This window comes from Hordeum vulgare, chromosome 1H, assembly GCF_904849725.1.
Source record: "Hordeum vulgare subsp. vulgare chromosome 1H, MorexV3_pseudomolecules_assembly, whole genome shotgun sequence".
Lineage (NCBI taxonomy): Eukaryota > Viridiplantae > Streptophyta > Magnoliopsida > Poales > Poaceae > Hordeum > Hordeum vulgare.
The window spans coordinates 390,056,866-390,083,868 of NC_058518.1; the positions used below are offsets into that span (position 1 = coordinate 390,056,866).

The window sequence follows — 27,003 nt, forward strand, 5'->3', positions numbered from 1 at the left end:
TGAAAAACATGGTTGCTTGTTGATATGCTTGAGTATTGAAGTTTTTATGTCAAATTATAGACTGTTGCTCTGAATCATCTACAAGTACATATGTCCATGCTATAAAGAAAATAATATGATGAACATGTTAGGCAACAGTCCACATAAAAAAATATGTTTTAATCATTTACCTACTCGAGGACGAGGAGGAATTAAGCTTAGGGATGTTGATACGTGCCAAACGTATCTATAATTTTTTATTATTCCATATTTTTACATTATTATTATTGGATGTTTTACAATCACTTTATAGAAACTTTATATTATATTTTGGGACTAACCTATTGACATAGTGCCCGGTACGAGTTGCTATTTTTTTCTTTTTTTTTACTTTGCAGAAAATAAATATCAAATGGAGTCCATGATGGGGAACGTCGCATGGGAAACAAAAATTTTCCTACGCACACGAAGACCTATCATGGTGATGTTCATCTACGAGAGGGGATTTCCGATCTACGTACCCTTGTAGATCGCACAACAGAAGCGTTAATGAACGCGGTTGATGTAGTGGAACGTCCTCACGTCCCTCGATCCGCCCCGTGAACCGTCCCACGATCTAGTGCCGAACGGACGTGTCACACCCAAGATGCGACCCTATCCTCAATTTGGCACGAAGGCCTCGTCAGGGATAGAAACGCATCTCGTCGTGTCGCAAGAATGGATATCGTCACAAGTACATGTACTGAAAAGATGAGATATATAAAGAATTGGCTTACACTCGCCACAAGCTACATCAGAGTCACATCAGTACATAACATAACCATCAAGAGTAAGAGCAGGGTCCGACTACGGACGAAAACAAACGACAAAAGAAGAACGACGTCCATCCTTGCTATCCCAGGCTGCCGGCCTGGAACCCATCCTAGATCGTTGAAGAAGAAGAAGAAGAAGAAGCAACTCCAAATGAACAATCTGTTGGAAATATGCCCTAGAGGCAACAATAAAATGGTTATTATCATATTTCCTTGTTCATGATAATCGTCTATCGTTCATGCTATAATTGTATTAACAGGAAACAGTAATACATGTGTGAATGAATAGATCACAATGTGTCCCTAGCAAGCCTCTAGTTAGCTAGCTCGTTAGTCAATAGATGATCATGGTTTCCTGATCATGGACATTAGATGTCATTGATAACGGGATCACATCATTGGGAGAATGATGTGGTGGACAAGACCCAATCCTAAGCCTAGCACTAGATCGTGTTGTTCGTATGCTAATGCTTTTCTAATGTCAAGTATCTTTTCCTTCGACCGTGAGATTGTGCAACTCCCGGATACCGTAGGAGTGCTTTGGGTGTATCAAACGTCACAACGTAACTGGGTGACTATAAAGGTGCACTACGGGTACCTCCGAAAGTGTCTGTTGGGTTGGCACGAATCAAGATCGGGATTTGTCACTCCGTGTGACGGAGAGGTATCTCTGGGCCCACTCGGTAGAACATCATCATGAGCTCAATGTGACTAAGGAGTTAGTCACACGATGACGTGCTACGGAACGAGTAAAGAGACTTACCGGTGACGAGATTGAACAAGGTATAGGTATACCGACGATCGAATCTCGGGCAAGTTCTATACCGACAGACAAAGGGAATCGTATACGGGATTGATTGAATCCTTGACGTCGTGGTTCATCCGATGAGATCATCGTGGAGCTAGTGGGAGCCGCCATGGGTATCCAGACCCCGCTGATGGTTATTGGCCAGAGAGGTGTCTCGGTCATGTCTGCCTGTCTCCCGAACCCGTAGGGTCTACACACTTAAGGTTCGATGACGCTAGGGTTATAGGGAATTGTTATACGAGATTACTGAAAGTTGTTCGGAGTCCCGGATGAGATCCCGGACGTCACGAGGAGCTCCGGAATGGTCCGGAGATAAAGATTGATATATAGGACGGATGGTTTCGGACACCGGAAGTGTTTCGGGCATCACCGGTAACGTACCGGGACCACCGGGACCAGTGGTCCCGGGGGACCACCGAAGGGGGGCTGCGACCCCAAGAGGTAAGATGGGCTAAGTGGGGGTGGGAACCAGCCCCTAGTTGGGCTGGTGCGCCTCCCCACTCAGCCCATGGCGCAGGGGAAAGAAAAAGAGGGGGGGAACCCTAACTTAGGTGGGCCTTAGGCCCACCAGAGGGGTGCGCCACCCCCTCCTCCCCATCTGGCCGCCACACCCCCCGTATGGGAGGGCTGCCGCGAGTGCGGGAGACGTCACCGGGCTGCACGTGTGTTGAACGCGGAGGTGCCGTTGTTCGGCACTAGATCGGAATCGCTGCGAGTACGACTCCATCAACCGCGTTCTAGCAACGCTTCCGCTTAGCGATCTTCAAAGGTACGAAGATGCTCTTACCCCTCTCTCGTTGCTGGTCTCTCCATAGGAAGATCTGAATAAACGTAGGAAAATTTTGAATTTATGCTACGTTACCCAACAGTGGCATCCGAGCCAGGTTTTCTATGCGTAGATTCTATGCACGAGTAGAACACAAAAGTTGTGGGCGATGGTTTGTCAAATTTGCTTGCCGTTACTAGTCTTATTCTTTTCCGGCGGTATTGTGGGATGAAGCAGCCTGGACCGACCTTACACGTACGCTTACGTGAGACTGGTTCCACCGACAGACATGCACATCGTGCATAAAGGTGGCTAGCGGGTGTCTGTCTCTCCTACTCTAGTCGGATTGGATTTGATGAAAAGGGTCCTTATGAAGGGTAAATAGCTTTGGCATATCATCGTTGTGGCTGTCACGTAGGTAAGAAGGCGTTCTTGCTAGAAACCCAAATCAGCCACGTAAAACTTGCAACAACAATTAGAGGACGTCTGACTTGTTTTTGCAGGGTTTGACATGTGATGTGATATGGCCAAAGTTGTGATGTTGCATTTATGATGTATGAGATGATCATGTTATTGTAATAGGTTTCACGACTTGCATGTCGATGAGTATGACAACCGGCAGGAGCCATAGGAGTTGTCTTAATTTATTGTATGAGATGCAACGCCATGTGCTTGCCACTTTTACTTCATTGCTAACGGTTAGCCATAGTAGTAGTGATAGTAGTAGTTGGCGTGACGACTTCACAGGAGACACGATGATGGAGATCATGATGATGGAGATCATGGTGTCACGCCGGTGACGATGATGATCATGCGATGCCTGAAGATGGAGATCGAATGAGCAAAGATGATAATGGCCATATCATGTCACTATATGATTGCATTGTGATGTTTATCATGTTTTACATCTTATTGCTTAAAACGACGGTAGCATAATAAGATGATCCCTCCTAAAATTTCGAGAACGTATTCCCCTAAGTGTGCACCGTTGCGAAGGTTCGTTGTCTCGAAGCACCACGTGATAATCGGGTGTGATAGATTCTAACGTTCGCATACAACGGGTGTAAGCCAGATTTACACACGCGAAACACTTAGGTTGACTCGACGAGCTTAGCATGTACAGACATGACCTCGAATACAAGAGACCAAAAGGTCGAACATGAGTCGTATGGTTGAATACGATCAGCATGAAGTTGCTCACCATGGTGACTAGTCCGTCTCACGTGATGATCGGACACGGGTTAGTCAACATGGATCATGTATCACTTAGATGACTAGAGGGATGTCGATTTAAGTGGGAGTTCATACTTAATTTGATTAAATGAACTTAATTGTCATGAACTTAGTCTAAAAGTTTTCTTTATAAATATTGTAGATGTCCAACGTCAACCTCAACTTCAACGCATTCCTAGAGAAAAACAAGCTGAAAGATGATGGTAGCAACTATGCGGACTGGGTTCGCAACCTGAAGCTCATCCTTGAAGCAGCTAAAAGGGCTTATGTCCTTAATGCGCCGCTAGGTGACCCTCCGGCTCCCGCAGCAGCACAGGACGTTCTAAACGTCTGGCAAGCGCGGAGTGATGACTACTCTCTGGTCAGGTGTGGCATGTTATACAGTTTAGAAACGGGGCTCCAAAGACGTTTTGAGCAACACGGGGCATATGAGATGTTCCAAGAGCTGAAGCTAGTTTTTCAAGCTCATGCCCGTGTCGAGAGATATGAAGTCTCCGACAAGTTCTTCAGCTGTAAGATGGAGGAGAACAGTTCTGTCAGTGAGCACATACTCAAAATGTCTGGGTTACACGGTCGTCTGACTTCACTTGGAGTCGAACTTCCGGATGATCCTATCATTGACAGAATCCTCCAGTCTCTCCCACCAAGCTACAAAGGCTTTGTGCTTAACTACAACATGCAAGGGATGGAGAAAACCATTCCCGAGTTGTACTCGATGCTCAAGTCTGCAGAAGTAGAAATCAAGAAGGAGCATCAAGTGTTGATGGTCAACAAGACCACTAGTTTCAAGAAAGGCAAGGGTAAGAAGAACTTCAAGAAAGACGGCAAAGCTGTTGCCGCGCCCGGTAAGCCAGATGCCGGGAAGAAGAAAAAGAACGGACCCAAGCCTGAGACTGAGTGCTTCTACTGCAAGGGAAAAGGTCACTGGAAGCGGAACTGCCCCAAATACTTAGCGGACAAGAAGGCCGGCAACGTTAAAGGTATATGTGATATACATGTTATTGATGTGTACCTTACCAGCGCTCGTAGTAGCTCCTGGGTATTTGATACCGGTGTTGTTGCTCACATTTGCAACTCAAAGCAGGAACTGCGGAATAAGCGGAGACTGGCCAAGGACGAGGTGACGATGCGCGTCGGGAATGGTTCAAAGGTCGATGTGATCGCCGTCGGCACGCTACCTCTACATCTACCGTCGGGATTAGTTTTAAACCTTAATAATTGTTATTTAGTACCAGCTTTAAGCATGAACATTGTATCAGGGTCTTGCTTAATGCGAGACGGCTACTCATTTAAGTCAGAGAATAATGGTTGTTCTATTTATATGAGTGATATGTTTTATGGTCATGCTCCGCTGGTGAATGGTTTATTCTTGATGAATCTCGATCGTGATGTTACACATATTCATAGTGTAAGTACCAAAAGATGCAAAGTTGATAATGATAGTCCCACATACTTGTGGCACTGCCGCCTTGGTCATATCAGCGTTAAGCGCATGAAGAAGCTCCATACTGATGGACTGCTAGAGTCTCTTGACTTTGAATCATTTGACACATGCGAACCGTGCCTCATGGGCAAGATGACTAAGACTCCATTCTCAGGAATAATGGAGAGAGCCACCGACTTATTGGAAATAATACATACTGATGTGTGTGGTCCAATGAATGTTGAGGCTCGCGGTGGTTATCGTTATGTTCTCACTCTCACCGATGATTTGAGTAGGTATGGGTATATCTACTTGATGAAGCACAAATCTGAGACGTTTGAAAAGTTCAAGGAATTTCAGAGTGAGGTTGAGAATCAACGTGATAGAAAAATTAAATGTCTACGATCTGATCGTGGAGGAGAATATTTGAGTCACGAGTTTGGCACACACCTAAGGAAGTGTGGAATCGTTTCACAACTAACGCCGCCTGGCACACCGCAGCGCAACGGAGTGTCTGAACGTCGTAATCGCACTTTATTAGATATGGTACGATCTATGATGTCTCTCACCGACTTACCGCTATCATTTTGGGGATACACATTAAAAACTGCAGCATTCACTTTAAATAGGGCACCGTCTAAATCCGTTGAGACGACACCGTATGAACTGTGGTTTGGCAAGAAACCTAAGTTGTCGTTTCTTAAAGTTTGGGGCTGCGATGCTTATGTGAAGAAACTTCAACCAGAAAAGCTCGAACCCAAAGCGGAGAAATGCGTATTCATAGGATACCCTAAGGAAACTATTGGGTATACCTTCTATCTTAGATCCGAAGGTAAAACCTTTGTTGCCAAGAACGGATCCTTTCTAGAGAAAGAGTTTCTCTCGAAAGAAGTAAGTGGGAGGAAGGTAGAACTTGATGAGGTAATTACACCCCCTCTCGAACCGGAAAGTAGCGCAGCGCAAGAAGTTGTTCCTGTGGTGCCTACACCGACTGAAGAGGAAGTTAATGATGATGATCATGAAGCTTCGGATCAAGTTACTACTGAACCGCGAAGGTCCACAAGGGTACACTCCGCACCAGAGTGGTACGGCAACCCTGTGATGGAAATCATGTTGTTAGACAACGGTGAACCTTCGAACTATGAAGAAGCGATGGCGGGCCCGGATTCCAACAAATGGCTTGAGGCCATGAAATCTGAGATAGGATCCATGTATGAGAACAAAGTATGGACTTTGGTGGACTTGCCCGATGAACGGCGAGCCATAGAAAATAAATGGATCTTCAAGAAGAAGACTGATGCAAACGGTAATGTAACCGTTTACAAAGCTTGACTTGTCGCAAAGGGTTTTCGACAAATTCAAGGAGTTGACTACGAAGAGACTTTCTCTCCCGTAGCGAAGCTGAAATCAGTCCGAATCATGTTAGCAATTGCCGCCTTTTATGATTATGAGATTTGGCAAATGGACGTCAAAACAACGTTCCTTAACGGGAATCTTAAGGAAGAGTTGTATATGATGCAACTAGAAGGTTTTGTCGACCCTAAGGGTGCTAACAAAGTGTGCAAGCTCCAGCGCTCCATCTATGGGCTGGTGCAAGCATCTCGGAGTTGGAACATTCGCTTTAATGAGGTGATTAAAGCGTTTGGGTTCATACAGGTTTACGGAGAAGCCTGTCTGTACAAGAAAGTGAGTGGGAGCTCTGTAGCTTTCCTCGTACTATATGTGGATGACATATTATTGATGGGGAATGATATAGAGATGTTGGAGAGCATAAAGGCCTATTTGAATAAGAGTTTTTCAATGAAGGACCTTGGAGAAGCTGCATACATATTAGGCATCAAGATCTATAGAGATAGATCGAGACGCCTCATAGGTCTTTCGCAAAGTACATACCTTGACAAGATATTGAAGAAATTCAATATGGAAAACTCAAAGAAAGGGTTCTTGCCAGTTTTGCAAGGTATGAGATTGAGTAAGACTCAGTCGCCGACCACGGCAGCAGATAGAGAGAAGATGAGTTCTGTCCCCTACGCTTCAGCCGTGGGCTCTCTAATGTATGCCATGCTGTGTACCAGACCTGATATAAACCTTGCGATAAGCTTGGTAGGGAGGTACCAAAGTAATCCCGGTGCAGAACACTGGACAGCGGTCAAGAATATCCTTAAGTACCTGAAAAGGACTAAGGAAATGTTTCTCGTTTATGGAGGTGACGAAGAGCTCGTCGTAAAGGGTTACGTCGACGCTAGCTTCGACACAGATCCGGATGACTCTAAGTCACAAACCGGATACGTATATGTGTTGAATGGTGGGGCAGTGAGCTGGTGCAGCAGCAAGCAAGAAGTCGTGGCAGCATCTACATGTGAAGCGGAGTACATAGCTGCTTCAGAAGCGGCTCATGAAGGAATTTGGATGAAGGAGCTCATCACCGACCTTGGAGTGGTTCCAAGCGCGTCGGGTCCTATGACACTCTTCTGTGATAACACTGGAGCCATTGCCATAGCCAAGGAGCCCAGGTTTCACCGGAAGACGAAGCACATCAAGCGCCGCTACAACTCCATCCAGGACCATGTCCAAACTGGAGTGATAGATATTTGTAAAGTACACACGGATCTGAATATTGCAGACCCGTTGACTAAACCTCTTCCACGAGCAAAACATGATCAGCACCATAATGCTATGGGTGTTCGATACATCACAATGTAACTAGATTATTGTCTCTAGTGCAAGTGGGAGACTGTTGGAAATATGCCCTAGAGGCAACAATAAAATGGTTATTATCATATTTCCTTGTTCATGATAATCGTCTATCGTTCATGCTATAATTGTATTAACAGGAAACAGTAATACATGTGTGAATGAATAGATCACAATGTGTCCCTAGCAAGCCTCTAGTTAGCTAGCTCGTTAGTCAATAGATGATCATGGTTTCCTGATCATGGACATTAGATGTCATTGATAACGGGATCACATCATTGGGAGAATGATGTGGTGGACAAGACCCAATCCTAAGCCTAGCACTAGATCGTGTTGTTCGTATGCTAATGCTTTTCTAATGTCAAGTATCTTTTCCTTCGACCGTGAGATTGTGCAACTCCCGGATACCGTAGGAGTGCTTTGGGTGTATCAAACGTCACAACGTAACTGGGTGACTATAAAGGTGCACTACGGGTACCTCCGAAAGTGTCTGTTGGGTTGGCACGAATCGAGATCGGGATTTGTCACTCCGTGTGACGGAGAGGTATCTCTGGGCCCACTCGGTAGAACATCATCATGAGCTCAATGTGACTAAGGAGTTAGTCACACGATGACGTGCTACGGAACGAGTAAAGAGACTTACCGGTGACGAGATTGAACAAGGTATAGGTATACCGACGATCGAATCTCGGGCAAGTTCTATACCGACAGACAAAGGGAATCGTATACGGGATTGATTGAATCCTTGACGTCGTGGTTCATCCGATGAGATCATCGTGGAGCTAGTGGGAGCCGCCATGGGTATCCAGACCCCGCTGATGGTTATTGGCTAGAGAGGTGTCTCGGTCATGTCTGCCTGTCTCCCGAACCCGTAGGGTCTACACACTTAAGGTTCGATGACGCTAGGGTTATAGGGAATTGTTATACGAGATTACCGAAAGTTGTTCGGAGTCCCGGATGAGATCCCGGACGTCACGAGGAGCTCCGAATGGTCCGGAGATAAAGATTGATATATAGGACGGATGGTTTCGGACACCGGAAGTGTTTCGGGCATCACCGGTAACGTACCGGGACCACCGGGACCATCGAAGGGGGGCTGCGACCCCAAGAGGTAAGATGGGCTAAGTGGGGGTGGGAACCAGCCCCTAGTTGGGCTGGTGCGCCTCCCCACTCAGCCCATGGCGCAGGGGAAAGAAAAAGAGGGGGGGGGGACCCTAACTTAGGTGGGCCTTAGGCCCACCAGAGGGGTGCGCCACCCCCTCCTCCCCATCTGGCCGCCACACCCCCCATCTGGGAGGGCTGCCGCACCCCCTAGGGTGGGAACCCTAGGGGTGGCACCACCTCTCCCCTTCCCCTATATATAGTGGGCACTTTTGGCCTTTGGAGGACACAATTTTCCCTCTCCCTCGGCGCAGCCCTGCACTTCTTCCTCCTCCTCTCTGCCGGCGCTTGGCGAAGCCCTGCCGGGAGACCTCGTCTCTCCACCAACACCACGCCGTCGTGTTTCTGGTCTTCTTCCCCAACCTCTCCCTCCTCCTTGCTGGATCAAGGTGCGGGAGACGTCACCGGGCTGCACGTGTGTTGAACGCGGAGGTGCCGTTGTTCGGCACTAGATCGGAATCGCTGCGAGTACGACTCCATCAACCGCGTTCTAGCAACGCTTCCGCTTAGCGATCTTCAAAGGTACGAAGATGCTCTTACCCCTCTCTCGTTGCTGGTCTCTCCATAGGAAGATCTGAATAAACGTAGGAAAATTTTGAATTTATGCCACGTTACCCAACACAATCAACGCGCTCGCGTCAAGAAATCTTAACCTGTACCTGCAACTGGTGTTGTAGTAATCTGTGAGCCACAGGGGACTCAGCAATCTCATTTCCAAAGGTATCAAGACTAGCAAAGCTTAATGGGTGAGGTATGGTTAAGTGGTGAGTTTGCAGCAGCGACTAAGCATATATTTGGTGGCTAACTTACGAGTACCAGAAATAAGAGAGAGAAGATCCACGTATAGCGGACGTGAACTACTGATGATCAAATGAATGATCCTGAACACCTACCTACGTCAGACATAACCCCACCGTGTCCTCGATCGGAGAAGGAACTCACGAAAGAGGCAGTCACGGTTACGCACACAGTTGGCATATTTTAATTAAATTAACTTCAAGTTATCTAGAACCAGTGTTAAACAAAGTTTCCACGTTGCCACATAATCGCGGGCACGGCTTTCCGAAAAGATTTAACCCTGTAGGGGTGCTCCAACTAGTCCATCACAAATTACCACAAGCCGCATAGAAATCCTCAATCACGAAGCTCGCGATCTCGTCAGATTCCCTAGTGGAAAACCTCAACTCTGAGATTACCCAAAGCATCACCGGAATCCCGATGCACAAGATATCTCATCAAAGGTAAAACTAATCCAGCAAGGCCGCCCGACGTGTCGACAATCCCGATAGGAGTCGCGTACCTCGTTCTCAGGACACGACGGATGAGCTAGACGTCGGGATCGCTAAACCTCCGGGTGACCAGAGGGGCGCCGGACATCCCTCGGGTGGGGCCAACACTCATGGGGAGCACTGGCCCGGGGGTTGATTAAAATAGTCTGCGGGTGCCGGCGGGTCCCTATGCATTATTATTAGGTTTTTAGGCAAATGTAGTACCAAAGTTGGGCCTTGCCAGACCAGCTTTAATCTAAAACGAATTATCAAGGGGGTCCCCATAACAACCCCGATCGTGTTAGGAGCGCTCATTTATGGAACATAACACCAGTAGCCGAAACTAAGGGGGGTAAAGGTGGAACAAAACACTAAGGCTAGAAAGGCCGAGCCTTCCACCTTTTACCAAGTATATAGGTGCATTAAATTAAATAGCATTTAATATGATGATATAACAAGGAACCCATGCTTTCGCATGGAAGCAACTGCACCTGCAACTAGCAACACTATCAACAGGGTTAAGCAAACGGTAACATAGCCAATCAGTGGTTTGCTAGGTCGAACAGGTTGAAGGTTAACATGGCATTGTTGAGAGGCTGGTATTTAACAGGTGGTAGGCAACGAGACATAATCGACAGAAACGGGAAACTAGCATGGCAATGATAGTAATGGTATCTGGGGAAATGATCATCTTGCCTGAGATCCCGCTTGGAAGAAGAACAACTCGGTGAAGTCAGCGAACCAACGTAGTCGAACGGGTCCTCACATTTCGACACGCTTGCGGAACTCTATCGAGACGGAGGAAACCGGGAACAAGCATCAACACAGATATTCACCACCACAAAGCAAGACATGATGCAAACCCTAATATGATGCCTGAACAGGTCATCGATGCACGGGATGGCACGACAAAACACCTCACACAAACACTACACATTAGATGAAGCTCGATATGCAACGGGTTGCATATCGACGAAACTCCACGTTTAAATATTTAATTCACTCCCGTTAATTATCACGGCAATATTACATTGTGGTTATCATGGCAAGGGTGAAGCGATGATCCTACAAGTCCTAGTCGGTTACCACGCGAAACATAGATCAGAGCTACGGCACATGAGACATGCAACACAATATGTTATGCCATGAATGCATTATGCATGCGAGTTCAAACATCACGGGCAAGAAAAGAAATAAACAGGTGTCGCCACGGCGAGCGAGAGGAAACCATGGCAGCAAATCGGGAACGATGCCACGGCAACGTTCCGGTCCCGATAACTCGAGGAGAAACCGGTGACAACGTATACGAACGCGTGCGGGAACGGTAAATAAAGATGGGGTGATCCCGTATCTCGGGTTCCCATGTGTCGAGGGCTCGACGAAAAGGAAGACGTCATGCACGGCAAATAAACGGTGCATTCATACGGTGCATACATGCATTCAACTCAAACAACTCATACATTCGTACATCACTAGCACACGGTACACGACATGTCCCCTCGGTATACCTTCGATCGGTGAAGGGGGGGTACAAGATCTTCGTGGTCGTCATGGAAGTAGTCGTACACGCGCCGGTAGTTGAAGTAGTGGTACACGGTCTCGTCGACGGTAGTCGTACTCTCGGCGTCGGGAGTCGTTCATGAATCCGAAGATGTCCGGGGTCGTCGAGACGTCGAGGTACTCGGCGATCTTGTTGATTCCACGGCGGCGGGGATGGTGCACGCAGCGACGACAACCAGCGACAGCGGCGACACGACTACAACAGCTACGACAGCGACGACAGCAAGCTATGGCACAACTAGCTAGCAGCAAGCCACAACATTAGCAAGCAGCTACAGCAAGCAACGGCAAGGCAGAAGCCTAACTACAGCAACATAAACTAAACGCGAGCAAGCACACAAGGACTACGGTGCAAGTAGCACGAACATCAACAGCAAAAGGCGACATCAACAGGCAGCTATCGGCACCGCAAGCAGCAGCACGGGACAGCAACAGGGCAGCAAAACGGCGCAGCAACAACAGGTAGGGACGACACCGCAAGCAGGCAACAGCACCCAGCACGGCAGCACCAAAACGCACAGCAACAGCAACATGACAGCGGCAACGGCAACGCGGCAACAGCAGCGGCGACGGCAGCACCAGCTAGCGGCACGGCTGCAGCACACAACAGCAACACGGCGACGCGAGCAGGCGACAGGGACAGGCACACCTCGGCGCGGCATGGGCAGCAACAACTACTATGGCACATGGGCATCTATAAACTGCAACAGCAAGCAGCAAGCAGCAAGAGCACAGCGGCTCGGCCAGGCAGCGGCAGAGAGCGCAGGCAGCGGGGCGGCCGGAGGTGAGCATGGAGGCGACGGGGAGGCGCGGGGCGCTACTGGCGCGCGGAGACGACGACGCTGCAGGGCGAGGGCGGCAGCTCGGTCTCGGGGAAGAGGAGGAGTCGAGGGGCGAGGCGGCCGGCGGGGCGAGGAGCTCGGCTGCTGGCGCGGGACTCGGGCAGGGGAGGCCAGGGCGCAGGGGCGCTGGGGCGGCTCGCGACGAGGGAGAGGAGAGGCGGCGGCAGGGCGGCGCGCGGGACGGGCTGCACGGCGGCGGCGCGCAGAGGGGAGCCGCGGGGCGCCTGCAGCTAAGGTCGACGGCGACGCGCAGGGGCGGAGGAGGTGGCGCGCAGAGGGGCTGCTGGCGGCGCGGCGGGCGCAGGCGGCGGGGAGGAACGTCGGCGCTGCGTCGCAGGGAGGCGAGCGGGGGGGGGGGGGGGTTGGAGCAGGCGGCGCTGGGCGGCGAGGCGCGAGCTGGCGACGGGAGGACAAGGCGGCGGCATGAGGGGGCGCTGGAGCGCTCGGGAGGAAGAAGGGGACGAGGGGAACGAGCTGGGGAATGCTAGGGTTGGGGCCGGCCTGGGCTGGCTCCCTCCCCGTGATGGTTTTTTTATATTTAAAACCTTTAAAATAGAAATCTGTAAATAAGAAAGGTTTTTTTTTCAACAAAATAAAATAAACTAAAATAAGTGCCTTTTACCCCTTTAAAACAAACCCCAACTATTAATAGTTTGGGCATTTTTTTAAAAGAAATAAAAATGAAACCTTTTTTTTAAAGAATAAAAATAAAACCCTTTTAAAAGAATTAAATTAAAACTCTTTTAACAAGAAGATAAAAATAACCCCTTTTCAAAAGAATTACTTAAAACCTCTTTATTCCAAGAATAAATAAAAGCCTTTTAAAATAAAAATAAAATGGGAGGGTTTTAAAATAAACAAACGGAGAGTTAAAATAACCTAAGGGTTACCCCTACATTTAATAAAAGGACTTTTAAAAAGAAGACGAATATTTTGGAAGAGGGGTAAAGTTAGAAATCTTTAGCAAAACCACAAAACAACTTAGGAGGGGAGAGGAGGGGAGAAGGTCTGCGGTGCAACGGGGTTTAGCGGTGGCTCTCACGCTCCCTCTCTCAACACTCCAACAAATCAACGTCACTCACGAAGCACTAACGCCTAACAACACGGAGCAACAAGCAACACCGACAAAACACCGATGACATGATGCCATGCATGATGCTATGATGCAACTACATGAGGATGCAACGAGTAAAACTAAACACACGACGAAAGCGGAAAAGAAGGGAGAATCTTCTGGAACGTCGGTCTCGGGCTGTCACAGGACGACACCTCCGCGTTCAGCACACGTACAGCTCGACGATGATCTCGGCCTTCTTTATCCAGCAAGAGAGACGGAGAGGTAGATGAGTTCTCCGGCAGCGTGACGATGCTCCGGAGGTTGGTGATGATCTTATCTCGGCAGGGCTCCGCCCGAGCTCCGCAGAAACGCGATCTAGAGGTAAAACCGTGGAGATATGTGGTCGGGCTGCCTTGAAAAAGTTGTCTCAAATCAGCCCTAATTGCTCCATATATATAGGAGGAGGGAGGGGAGGCTTGCCTTGAGGCTCAAGGAGCCCCAAGGGCTGCGCCACCAAGGGAGGATGAGTCCTCCTCCAATCCTAGTCCAACCAGGATTGGAAAGTGGAGTCCTTCTCTCCTTTCCCACTTTTTTTTCTCTTTGATTTTCTATCCTTGGCGCATAGGGCCCTCTTGGGCTGTCCCACCAGCCCACCAAGGGCTGGTGCGCCACCCCCAAGGCCTATGGGCTTCCCCGGGGTGGGTTGCCCCCCCGGTGAACACCCGGAACCCATTCGTCATTCCCCGTACATTCCCGATAACTCCGAAAACCTTTCGGTAATCAAATGAGGTCATCCTATATATCAATCTTTTTTTCCGGACCATTCCGGAAACCCTCGCGACGTCCGTGATCTCATCCGGGACTCCGAACAACAATCGATAACCAACCATATAACTCAAATACGCATAAAACAACGTCGAACCTTAAGTGTGCAGACCCTGCGGGTTCGAGAACTATGTAGACATGACCCGAGTGACTCCTCGGTCAATACCCAATAGCGGGACCTGGATGCCCATATTGGATCGCACATATTCTACGAAGATCTTATCGTTTGAACCTCAGTGCCAAGGATTCATATAATCCCGTATGTCATTCCCTTTGTCCTTCGGTATGTTACTTGCCCGAGATTCGATCGTCACTATCCGCATACCTATTTCAATCTCGTTTACCGACAAGTCTCTTTACTCGTTCCGTAATACAAGATCCCGCAACTTACACTAAGTCACATTGCTTGCAAGGCTTGTGTGTGATGTTGTATTACCGAGTGGGCCCCGAGATACCTCTCCGTCATACGGAGTGACAAATCCCAGTCTCGATCCATACTAACTCAACGAACACCTTCAGAGATACCTGTAGAGCATCTTTATAGTCACCCAGTTACGTTGCGACGTTTGATACACAAAAAGCATTCCTTCGGTGTCAGTGAGTTATATGATCTCATGGTCATAGGAACAAATACTTGACACGCAGAAAACAGTAGCAACAAAATGACACGATCAACATGCTACGTTTATTAGTTTGGGTCTAGTCCATCACGTGATTCTTCTAATGACGTGATCTAGTTATCAAGCAACAACACCTTGTACATAATCAGAAGACCCTGACTATCTTTGATCAACTGGCTAGCCAACTAGAGGCTTGCTAGGGATAGTGTTTTGTCTATGTATCCACACATGTATATAAGTCTTCATTCAATACAATTATAGCATGGATAATAAACGATTATCTTGATACAGGAATTATAATAATAACTATATTTATTATTGCCTCTAGGGCATAATTCCAACAGTCCAACTGTCATGAAAATTTTTGGAGATTTGTTTTCTGCAGAGAAGACATCGAGAGAGTCAAGGAAGCACACGAGGGGAGGACCGTGGGGCCCACTAGGCACCTAGGCGCGCCTACCCCGTGGCGCGCCCTAGTAGGTAGTGGGCACCTTGTGGCCACCTTAGCGTGATTACAACGCCAAAAATTCCTATAAATATAGAAACCTTCAGAAATAACCCTAGATCAGAAGTTCCGCCACCGCAAGCCTTTGTAGCCACAAAAAACCAAACGGGAGCCCGTTCTGGCACCCTGCCGGAGGGGGAGATCATCACCGAAGGCCATCTTCATCATCCCAATGGCCACCATGATGAGGAGGGAGTAGTCCATCGTCGGGGCTAAGGATTTGTACCACTAGCTATGTGTTTAATATCTCTCTCTCTCTTGTGTTCTTGAGATGGCACGATCTTGATGTATCGCGGTCTTTGTTAATATAGTTGGATCATATGGTTTTTCTCCCTCTCTATCTTGTTGTGATTAATTGAGTTTCCCGTTTGAGATTTTGTTTTATCGGATTGAATACTTTTATGGATTTGTGAGCACTTGATTTATGTCTTGCTATGAATACTCGTGGTGAGTATCATATTGATTCGCTTGATATATGTTTTGGCACTCAACTCGCGGATTCCTGAGGTGACATTGGGGAAATCTATGCATAGGGGTTGATGCACGTTCTTGTCTTTGTTTCTCCGGTAGAAATCTTGGGGCACTCTTTGAGGTTCTTTGTGTTGGACTGAGTATTTTGAATCTTAGTTTTGATGATGTGATTTTAGTACGAACTCTTGGATAGATTGAGCGAAAAGGATAACTTGTTATTTTAGTACGAACTCTTGGAAAGATTGACCGAAAAGAATAACTTTGAGGTGGTTTCGTACCCTACAAACAATTTCTTCTTATGTTCTCCGCTAGATAGGAACTTCAGAGTGATTCTTTATCACATGTTGAGGGGTTGTTATGTGAACTAATTATATTAGTGTTGTTGAGAGATTGCACTAGCGAAACTACGGACCCTAGGCCTCATTTTCAAGCATTGCAATGCCATTTGTGCTACATTTTATGAATTGCTACCTTCCTATTTTTATTTATTCATATTATAAAAATATATTTCTACCATCCATATTACACTTGTATCACCATCTCTTTGCCGAACTAGTGCACCTACACAATTTATCATCGTATTGGGTGTGTTGGGGACACAAGAGACTTTTTATTATTTGGTTGCAGGGTTGTTTGAGAGAGACCATCTTCATCCTACGCCTCCCACAGATTGATAAATCTTTGGTCATTCACTTGAGGGAAAATTACTTCTGTCCAATTGATAAACCTTAGGTCATCCTGCGGGCCACTTTTTACTAAGTTGCTTTTTACTGTATTATATAAGGGGTAAACTACCAGAAATTGCTTTTGGAGCTCGGACTCCATAAAGGCCTTTAAATTTGAAATTAAAATTTCATAAAAAATCATATTTTTTACATTTTAAAAAAATCTGAAAAAATACAAAGATAAGTGAAGGCGTAACACACATGTGTGTAAATTTTCAGAAAAAAATACGTTGAAATGAGGGTTGTACAAATAATAGAAATCTAAGGCTTTTTAACACATGATACTATTCATCGTTCGAGGCCATGAATTTGTCTTTTTGTGCAGATCGTATTTCAAGATATATCATGCTAAAATGTTACACACATACACATAACATCCTTCTTACTTGCCTATTTTTTTTTTAAAATCGAGAAATTTGAATTTTAATTTTTCAAAAATTTCGGCCATCATGGAGCTCGGTCTCCAAATTTCCATTCTCATAAACTAGGCCATCCCATGAAAAAGTAAAAATACTGCTAAAAAATGAAAAAAATTCAGAATGAATATTGCAAGTTTGACGTGCCATAATTTTAGCTCTAGTAGAAATTGCGATAGATGCATCAAGCTTTTCTTGCAAATATGCAAGTTTTGTTTTGCGGGGTTGCAAATATACAAGTTTGACATACATTTGTTGGCAATACATATATCAAGCTCTTCTTGATATATAGTCCTCCCAGGATTTATCTGCTATATAATCTGGTAGGTGGTTTCGTGCTTCTCATGCTCCAACATCACTAGTGTAGTTTTCTATTGACATGTCTGGTCAATCAGGGCCCGACCGACAATATATGAAGCCCTGTGCCAAAATTAAAAAAGAGCCTACCTTTTGGTGGTGGAACTACAAAGGAAAAAAAGGTGGACTAAACTAAATGAAAGACCCGATTATTTTTCCCGAATCATATATAGTACTTCAGTACAGATAGTAAATAGTCGGTACCTTTTGTTCCATTGTTTACAAGATCAGCAGATTTATCCTTGCAACAAGGCCAACTCGTGGGTGCCTAGGAAAACAAAAGAGTACAAAGGGTTAAAGCTAACCTTGGTGCACTGAAATCACTTGATGAAAGGCACCAAAGCATTTGATAGATGCCAGTAAGATAGCATGAGAAGTACACTGAATTTTGAACGACATATAAGTAAAACTTAGAGACCCTATACACGGAAATTTGCATAACACCGACACTGAATTTTTGGACAACAAAACACTGGAATTTGGACAACACATACACTAAATTTTTGGACAACAAAACACTGAAATTTGGAAACCAAATACACTGAATTTTTGGAGAAGTAAACGATGAAATTTGGGCAGCACATGAATTGAATTTGCATAGCAAGAGGAATGAATTTTGGACATCAACAATACAGAATCATTGTGCTACTCGTACTATCATCAACAAGACTAAATTAGTGTCAAGGATGAGCTGACCGGGAGGAGGGGATCCAAGTGGCCCATTGTATTGGCTTCCAGGTGCTTAAGGTGCACAATGATATAGGGCTTCGTGATGTATCCTCCTTGGCGACTGAAAGAAATCCTGACAAACCGTGCGAGCTATCTGGGCTTCCAGGCGTGCTCGCGCAGCAGGTCCTTGACACCTTAGTGGATATAAATTGTGGAAATTATAGTATACAATAACTAATGTTTGAAAATTATTATGCAACTTGTCTTGGCAGTACATAAAGAGTTAATTTATACTTATGTGTACTAACCTATCTCACGAGTTCTTTTTCAAGTATTGCATGGATGAAGTTTTTGAGACTTAGATGAATCCGGGATATGAGAGGGTTGAACGAGATACAAAAGCTGAAGCTTGTGGATTCTCAAGGCGCCCCAAGTTAATATTTCAGGAAGTGTCAAGCATCTAAGCTTGGAGATGCTACGCATACCAACAACTATCGGTTAGCCTATGTTGAGCCTAATTTTTTATTTGTCCACATGACATGTGCTATTCTTGGAGTTTCTTTTGTTTTATTTGATGTTTGAAATAAAATATCAGATTTGAAAATCTTTATTGAGAGAGAGTCCTCACATAGTTACTTAATTGTTTGACTACTCATTGATCTTCACTTATATCTTTTGAGAGTAGTTTGATTGAATTGCTCTAATAATTCACTTATATCTTTTCGAGCATGATGGTGCTGTTATTTTGAAGAAATATGCTCTCATGATTCACTTAAGATTATTTTGAGAGTTAGTAAAAACTTTGAAGAAATCCTCTCTTGCTTCACTTATATTATTATTTTTAGAGTTGAATTTTTTAAAGAAACTTGTGCTCTCGTTCTTCACTTATATTTGTTTGAGAGCTTGTTATTAGCAATGGCAATTTGCTTTAAATGAAATTGGTCCCAACGTGATAGATATCTAGAGGAGATATAATAAAAACTTTCATGAAGATCATTGGATGTTAAACTTCATTCTTTGCAATAGTTTTGCAACATGAAGGTAGTGATATGTGAGTTGTATTGATGAGTAATTATGCTTTAGTAAGAATATTGGTGTTAAGGTTTGTGATTCCCTATGCATGCACATGAAGTCAATAATTATGCTATGAAATTAAATCCTACTTGTGTTGCATTATTTGGTGTTAGTTATGTTTAATGTTCATTATGATGGTTTTCGTTCCTTGGTTGGGCGCTTCTCAATCTATTTGCTACCCTTCACTTGTACTAAGCGGGAATGCTGCTTGTGCATCCAAATACTAAACCCAAAGTTGTGCCAAATGAGTCCACCATACTTACCTATATGTAGTATTTCAGTGTCATTATAAGTAAATTTGTATGTGCCAACTCTAATATTTAAAATAAACTTCTGTTTTGTGTTCCCGTACAGTATTTCAGGTTGACCGGTATCTTCCATATTAAATAGGTTATTCTCAAGATGAGTGTTTATTCACTTCTCATTGCACGAGAGTATGGCGGTAATAGGGATGCCCAGTCCTGAATTGCAAAGAAAAATTATTTTATGTTGTCAAATAATAAATTCCTTGGAGAGTGTTGGTATGGACGGTACCCGTGGATGCGACTAGCCGTGGAGTGTGAAAGAATGCTGGAAAAAGGAATAAACTTTATTCTCAGTTTGGAAACCGCCTATGATTTGTTTAGCATGTAAGATATTGGGAACTCTTAGTCGTTTTCGTTGACAGGAAAAGCATGCCACCCAAAATAATTTTATCTCTCAATTTGAGCTTTGAGCTCCGGCACCTCTACAAATCTCCGCTTTCTTATGCGAAGGGCCTATCTATTAACTTTTATGAAATTTTTATTTTTATTTGAGTCTCCATCTTATCTTATAAAGCACCAACTACGGAACATCTTTATCATACTTGAGCATTGGATGTAGCTAATATTAGGGTGTGTTGCATGAATGGATCAATGATTGAGCATGATGGGCTAGGGATATCATTCTTTAGCGTTAATATTTTGAAAGACTTGGTTGCGTGTTGATATGCTTGAGTATTGAAGTTTTCATGTCAAATTATAGACTATTGCTTTGAATCATCTACAAAGTCCATATGTCCATGCTATAAAGAAAAGAATATGATGAACATGTTAGGCAACATTCCACATAAAAATCTGTTTTTATCATTTACCTACTCGAGGATGAGCAAGAATTAAGCTTGGGGATGCTGATACGTCTCAAACTTATCTATAATTTTTGTATTGTTCCATCTTGTTATATTATCATTCTTGGATGTTTTACAATCATTTTATAGCAACTTTATATTATTTTTGGGGACTAACCTATTGACATAGTGCCCAGTGCCAGTTGTTGTTTTTTGCTTGTTTTTTACTTTGCAGAGAATCAATATCAAACGGAGTCCAAATGTCACGAAACTTTTTGGAGATTTTTTTCTGCCCAGAAGACATCGAGAGAGTCAAGTAAGCACACGAGGGGAGAACCATGGGGACCACTAGACACCTAGGCGCGTCCTAGTGGGTAGTGGGCACCTCTTGGCCCATCTTGGCGTGATTCCAACGCCAAAAATTCCTATAAATATAGAAATGTATTGCCCCAGATGTAACATTGCCATATTTGGAAACCTTCCATGTTTGGACCCATGATGTCATGTATATGGAGTTGTCATTTCATGTGGCTTATTTCATGTCTTCCCCTTTGCATTCATGCCATCCATAGCATTCATGCCATCCTTGTGTTGTTGTTGTGTTGTTCCATATGTGTGGTGTGATGAGTGCACGTGGTGTGTGAAGTGGTGTGCAAAGCTTGGGTTTCAACTTTGCTTATTCCTCCAAAAACTAGGTTTCAACAAAACCCCTTCTTCTTTATTCTTTTGAGCTGAAGATTTACTTGCTCTAAACCTGATTCTAAATGTAGGTCATTTAGATTATTTTCTTATGGTGTGGTGCTATGACTAGGGTGTTTTAAAACTTTGCTTAAGTGGGTTTTTTATTCACAAAACAGATTACAATAATTCTGTTTTGTAAATATTTCTTTGCTCCAAAAATCATCTTGCTATTTTATTTAATTGGGTCATAATTCCCTTATGACCAGGGACATTTTTTTTATTTTTTTGCAACCTAGATTTCCTAGGAGTTTAATTCTTGCTGGCATTTGTTTTAAGCGGAAAAACCCTGTGGGTTCTCTTTATCTGGCGTGAAGGATGGGCTTCCTTCCTCCTGTCGCTCGCCCAGTGCCTTTCCCTCGCGCGGCAGCACAACTTCCCCCGTCCCTATTCTTTCTGACACCGTCTCCTTCCTCCCTCCGCTTTCCGTCAGGTTCAGAGAGAGAGAGATCGAGCGCGTCGTCGTCTCACGAACGTCGAGGTCGTCCCATCCGCCTATTTAAACCCCACCTCGATGTCTGGACCTCTAGGGTTCCTCCTAGCCGCCGCCACCTCTCTTCCCTTCTCTCCCTCTCTCCCCCGTCAGGTAAGTTCCAGTGTCAGTGAGATTCAGAGTGTCGCCGCCGTCGATCCGCGCCCCTCTCGTTGCCAGCAACCTCTCCCCGCGGCGTCCGAGGCGTCCGCGAGCATGGGGTTCCTCCCGCCGTCCCGTTCCCGTCGCTAGAGGGGTGGATCCCCCTCTCTGGAGTTCCCTCCACGGCGACTCCATCGGGCCGGAGCAGAGCGCCGTCGAGCCGCGCCTCTGCTTCCTCTTCTTCCTCTGCGTCGTAGCAGGTCGTCCCCGAGCACTCCAGGGTGAGCAGCTCGTCATATCCTTCCCCTCCCCCTCGCGCGTAGAGTACCAGGGTCGTAGCTTCGCCGTGTCTGTCACCGTCGCCGCCGTGTTGCTGCGCACTGGTGCACCGCCGTAGCGGGCCTCCTCCTGCTGAGGTTGGTGTGGGAGTGAGTCCCTGGTGATCCCCTCTTCCTCCCAGCAAGAGCCCGCTGCTCAATTTGGTCTGTAGCGTCGTCGGCAACCTTCCCCTATTCCGGCCGCCGTCGTTGGTAGGAATAGCAGAAGGGAATACCTAAGAAGGTTACGCCCCCCTCTCTGTTAAGCACCGTATGACTAGCAGAGTGGTAGTAGGGTGTTTTGGCGTAGTGGTGGTCGTGGGTTCGAGTCCCAGAGCGCCCCCTTTTTTATTGTTTTTTGATTTGTGGGCAGTAGCTCGACAGGAGCAGCTTAGCTAGCTGTGATTCCCTTCTGCGTCGAAGAAGGTGTGCTAGCCTAGTGGTGTGGAGTGTTGGTTGTGCATTAGCAGGTCTTGGGTTCGATCCCAAGCACCCCCCTTTTATTTTTCTTTTTTCTTTTGCTGTTTTAAGAGGTGTTTGCTATGTTCATTGCTTGGGCAGCAAGCCAATGCCCCTTTAACTAGTTTGTGCATGTATAAGTGTGTGTAGTGAGTAGTGTGTGTATGTGAGTGCAAGCATGTGAATGTATGTGTGTGGGCAACTCTTGCATGGTGTGTGTGTAGTTGAAGCATGCGCACTAGTGTATGCATGTGTGTATGTGTGGGGGTTACCCCCACATATGTGTGCAAGTGTGCACCAATATATGTGTATGTGTATGTGATTGTGTGAGTGCACTTGTAGGTGTGTGTGTGTGTGTGTGTGTGTGAGGGCACATGCACTAGTTTGTGCATGTGTGTATGTGTGTGTGGGTTACCTCCCCCCCACATACTTGTGCAAGTTGCACAACCTCATGGATCTATATGTGTGTGTATGTGCTTGTATTGAGAGTAGGTGTGCTTGTGTGAGTATGTGTAGGAGTGAGGTTATGCATGTGTATGTGTGAGTAGTGGTAGTGTTTGTGCGTGTGTGAGCATGGGTGCACTATGTACTTGAGCATGAGGAAACCCCTCATGCTTGCCCTTATGATGGTGTAGGTGGTGTGGAACCTTGTGTGTGTGCATAGGTAGGTGTCGAAATGCCATGTATGTGTTCTTCACATGTGATGATGCTTTTATATGCTTATGTTGATTTCTATGTAGTTTTTCGATTTAACTTTGTGCCCACATGTTATATGCAAGTACCCAAGTATTATATATGGTTTTGGGGTAGAAACTTCCCAGGAATCCATTGGTGGAATCAGATTTCACTTTGGAGCACTTCCTGGAAATGCATATTTTTGTCTTGATGCCATGTTTAGGTCCTTATATTAAGTGGTGTGTTGAGCCTATGAGGATGATTCCTTGATGTGGCAGTAGTGGGTTATACCCTCTATAACATGGTAGTTTTGTTTTGCTCATGGGAGTTTGTATGCATCTAATGTGAGCTGTCAAAGTTGACACTTGGCTGAAGATTTCAGATTTGTGAAAACCTTGTGATTTTCACTAAGTCTGGGAATCTGTTGATATTTTCTTCCCCTGTTGATTTGGTTGCCAAAGCTCATGTGTTGGGAATCATCCCATGCAACAGACTAAGGTTTGTGAGATTTCGGGTTTGTCTAGCTCTTTGTTAAATTTCATGCACTTTCACTTCCTGTAGATATCATTTTGGAGGTTGCCAAAATGCTTCAGAGCATAAGCAACTGGTGAAAATCTGAGAATTTCACTAAGTCCCAGAAATCTGTTATTTTTGTCCAAGTTAGTGCATGTAGATCTTCTCATGTGTGACTCCTTTGTATTATCTTCTTGCTCAGGCTTGTAGAGCATTTGAATGGCTTTTGCCACATATCTTGTTTGGCTCATTTGGGTGGCTGTAGGTACTTTGAATGTTGTAGACAAACTACCATGATGCTGTTAAAAACAGATTGCATAGTTTTGTTGTTTTGAAACTTGTGAGTGCATAGTTGATGGTGTGGTGTGATTCCAAGCACCACCCCACTTATAGTTGTTTGTGTGATCATGTGGCAACCTGGGAACACCAGAAGAGTGCCATTGGAGTTTGCTTGTGGTTGATTTGAACCGTAGGACTCCATATCTTGTTTCGTAGTTTCCGGTTGATCCATAGCTCCGTTCTCTACGTTCTTTATATGTTTTTTGCATCGTTTTCTCGTGATGCACCTGTTCATGTCATCCTCATGCATGTCAAGATAGCTTAGAGTAAAGTTCTGTCCAGAAGTTTGTCTTCTCTTCTCATGCATAAGCAAGTGACTAGAATTGTGATGCATGCTTCATTCTCATCTCATGCATCATGTTGTATGTTGCATCATCTTGCGTTGGTATTCATTGGATGTTATTTTTATCTTGGGGAGCACCGGGATTGGAGAGCGAGTACGTGGATTCTGGAGAGTACGTGCAGGACAATCAAGAGTAGTTCCAAGCTGAAGACATCACAGGCAAGATGACCGTGACCTTGATACCGTATCTAGCCTTGTTTTGCTTAGATTCACGTTTCCTTCGATATATGCTTGCTGCCTACCACTTGATAAACTGCCTCCTGTTAATGCCATGAAACCCAAACACCTTCCCCTCCTAGCTAATGTTGTTTTTGTTGGGGAACGTCGCATGGGAAACAAAAAATTTCCTACGTGCACGAAGACCTATCATGGTGATGTCGATCTACGAGAGAGGATTTGGATCTACGTACCCTTGTAGATCGCACAGCAGGAAGCGTTAAGAAACACGGTTGATGTAGTGGAACATCCTCACGTCCCTCGATCCGCCCCGCGAACGTCCCACGAACCGTACCGCGATCCGTCCCACGATCCACTCCGATCTAGTGCCGAACGAACGACACCTCCACGTTCAGCACACGTATAGCTCGACGATGATCTCAGCCTTCTTGATCCAGCAAGAGAGACGGAGAGGTAGATGAGTTCTCCAGCAGCATGACGGTGCTCCGGAGGTTGGTGGTGATCTATCTCAGCAGGGCTTCGCCCGAGCGTCGCAGAAATAAGATCTAGAGGAAAAACCGTGGAGGTATGTGGTCGGGCTGCCGTGGCAAAGTTGTCTCAAATCAGCCCTAATACCTCAGTATATATAGGAGGGAGGGGGAGGGCCTTGCCTTGGGGCTCAAGAGAGCCCCAAGGGGTCGGCCGAAGGGGGGGAGGAGGAATCCTCCTCCAATCCTAGTCCAACTAGGATTGGAAGGTGGAGTCCTTCCCTTCCTTCCCAGTTCCCCCTTTTTTCTCTTTGATTTTTCCTATCTCCTGCGCATAGGGCCTCTTGGCTGTCCCACCAGCCCACTAAGGGCTGGTGCGGCACCCCTAAGGCCTATGGGCTTCCGCGGGGTGGGCTGGCCCCCCCGGTGAACATCCGGAACCCATTCGTCACTCCCGGTACATTCCCGGTAATGCCGAAAACTTTTCGGTAATCAAATGAGGTCATCCTATATATCAATCTTCGTTTCCGGACCATTTCGGAAACCCTCGTGACATCCGTGATCTCATCCAGGACTCCGAACAACATTTGGTAATCAACCATATAACTCAAATACGCATAAAACAACGTCGAACCTTAAGTGTGCAGACCCTGCGGGTTCGAGAACTATGTAGACATGACCCGAGGGACTCCTCGGTCAATATCCAATAGCGGGACCTGGATGCCCATATTGGATCCTACATATTCTACGAATATTTTATCGATTGAACCTTAGTGCCAAGGATTCATATAATCTCGTATGTCATTCACTCTGTCCTTCGGTATGTTACTTGCCTGAGATTTGATCGTCAGTATCCGCATACCTATTTCAATCTCGTTTACCGGCAAGTCTCTTTACTCGTTCCGTAATACAAGATCCGGTGACTTACACTAAGTCACATTGCTTGCAAGGCTTGTGTGTGATGTCGTATTACCGAGTGGGCCCCAAGATACCTCTCCGTCACACGGAGTGACAAATCCCAGTCTTGATCCATACTAACTCAACGGAGACCTTCGGAGATACCAGTAGAGCATCTTTATAGTCACCCAATTACGTTGTGACGTTTGATACACACAAGGCATTCCTTCGGTGCCAGTGAGTTATATGATCTCATGGTCATAGGAATAAATACTTGACACGCAGAAAACAGTAGCAACAAAATGACACGATCAACATGCTACGTTCATTAGTTTGGGTCTAGTCCATCACATGATTCACCCAATGATGTGATCCAGTTATCAAGCAACACCACCTTGTACATAGTCGGAAGACCTTGACTATCCTTGATCAACTGGCTAGCCAACTAGAGGCTTGCTAGGGACAGTGTTTTGTCTATGTATCCACGCATGTATCTAAGACTTCATTCAATACAATTATGGCATGGATAATAAACGATTATCTTGATACAGGAATTATAATAATAACTTATTTATCATTGCCTCTAGGGCATAATTCCAACAGTCTCCCACTTGCAGTAGAGTCAATAATCTAGTCCTCACATTGCCATGCGAATTACATTGTGATAAATATAATACCCATACAGTTCTGGTGTTGATCATGCTTTGCCCATGGAAGAGGTTTAGTCAGCGGGTCTGCCACATTCAGATCCGTGTGCACTTTGCAGATATTCACGTCCTCCTCCTCGACATAGTTGCAGATGAGGTTGAAGCGTTGTTTGATGTGTCTGGTCTTCTTGTGAAACCGCGGTTCCTTTGCTAAGGCAATGACACCCGTGTTGTCACAAAACAGGGTCATTGTATTTAGTGTGCTCGGAACCACTCCAAGATCCGTCATGAACTGCTTCATCCAGACACCCTCCTTAGCTGCCTCTTAGGCAGCCATGTACTTCGCTTCACATGTAGAATCAGCTACGATGCTTTGCTTGGAACTGCACCAGCTTACCGCACCCCCATTAAGAATAAATACGTATCCGGTTTGCGACTTAGAGTCGTCCGGATCTGTGTCAAAGCTTGCATCGACGTAACCTTTTACGGCGAGCTCTTCGTCACC

The 27,003-nt window shown here is 45.7% G+C and overlaps 1 pseudogene; it reads left to right on the forward strand.

Moving 5' to 3' along the window:
- The first annotated feature begins 3,761 nt into the window (after nt 1–3,761).
- LOC123399472 lies at nt 3,762–22,061 on the forward strand (annotated as a pseudogene).
- Nucleotides 22,062–27,003: the final 4,942 nt, after the last annotated feature.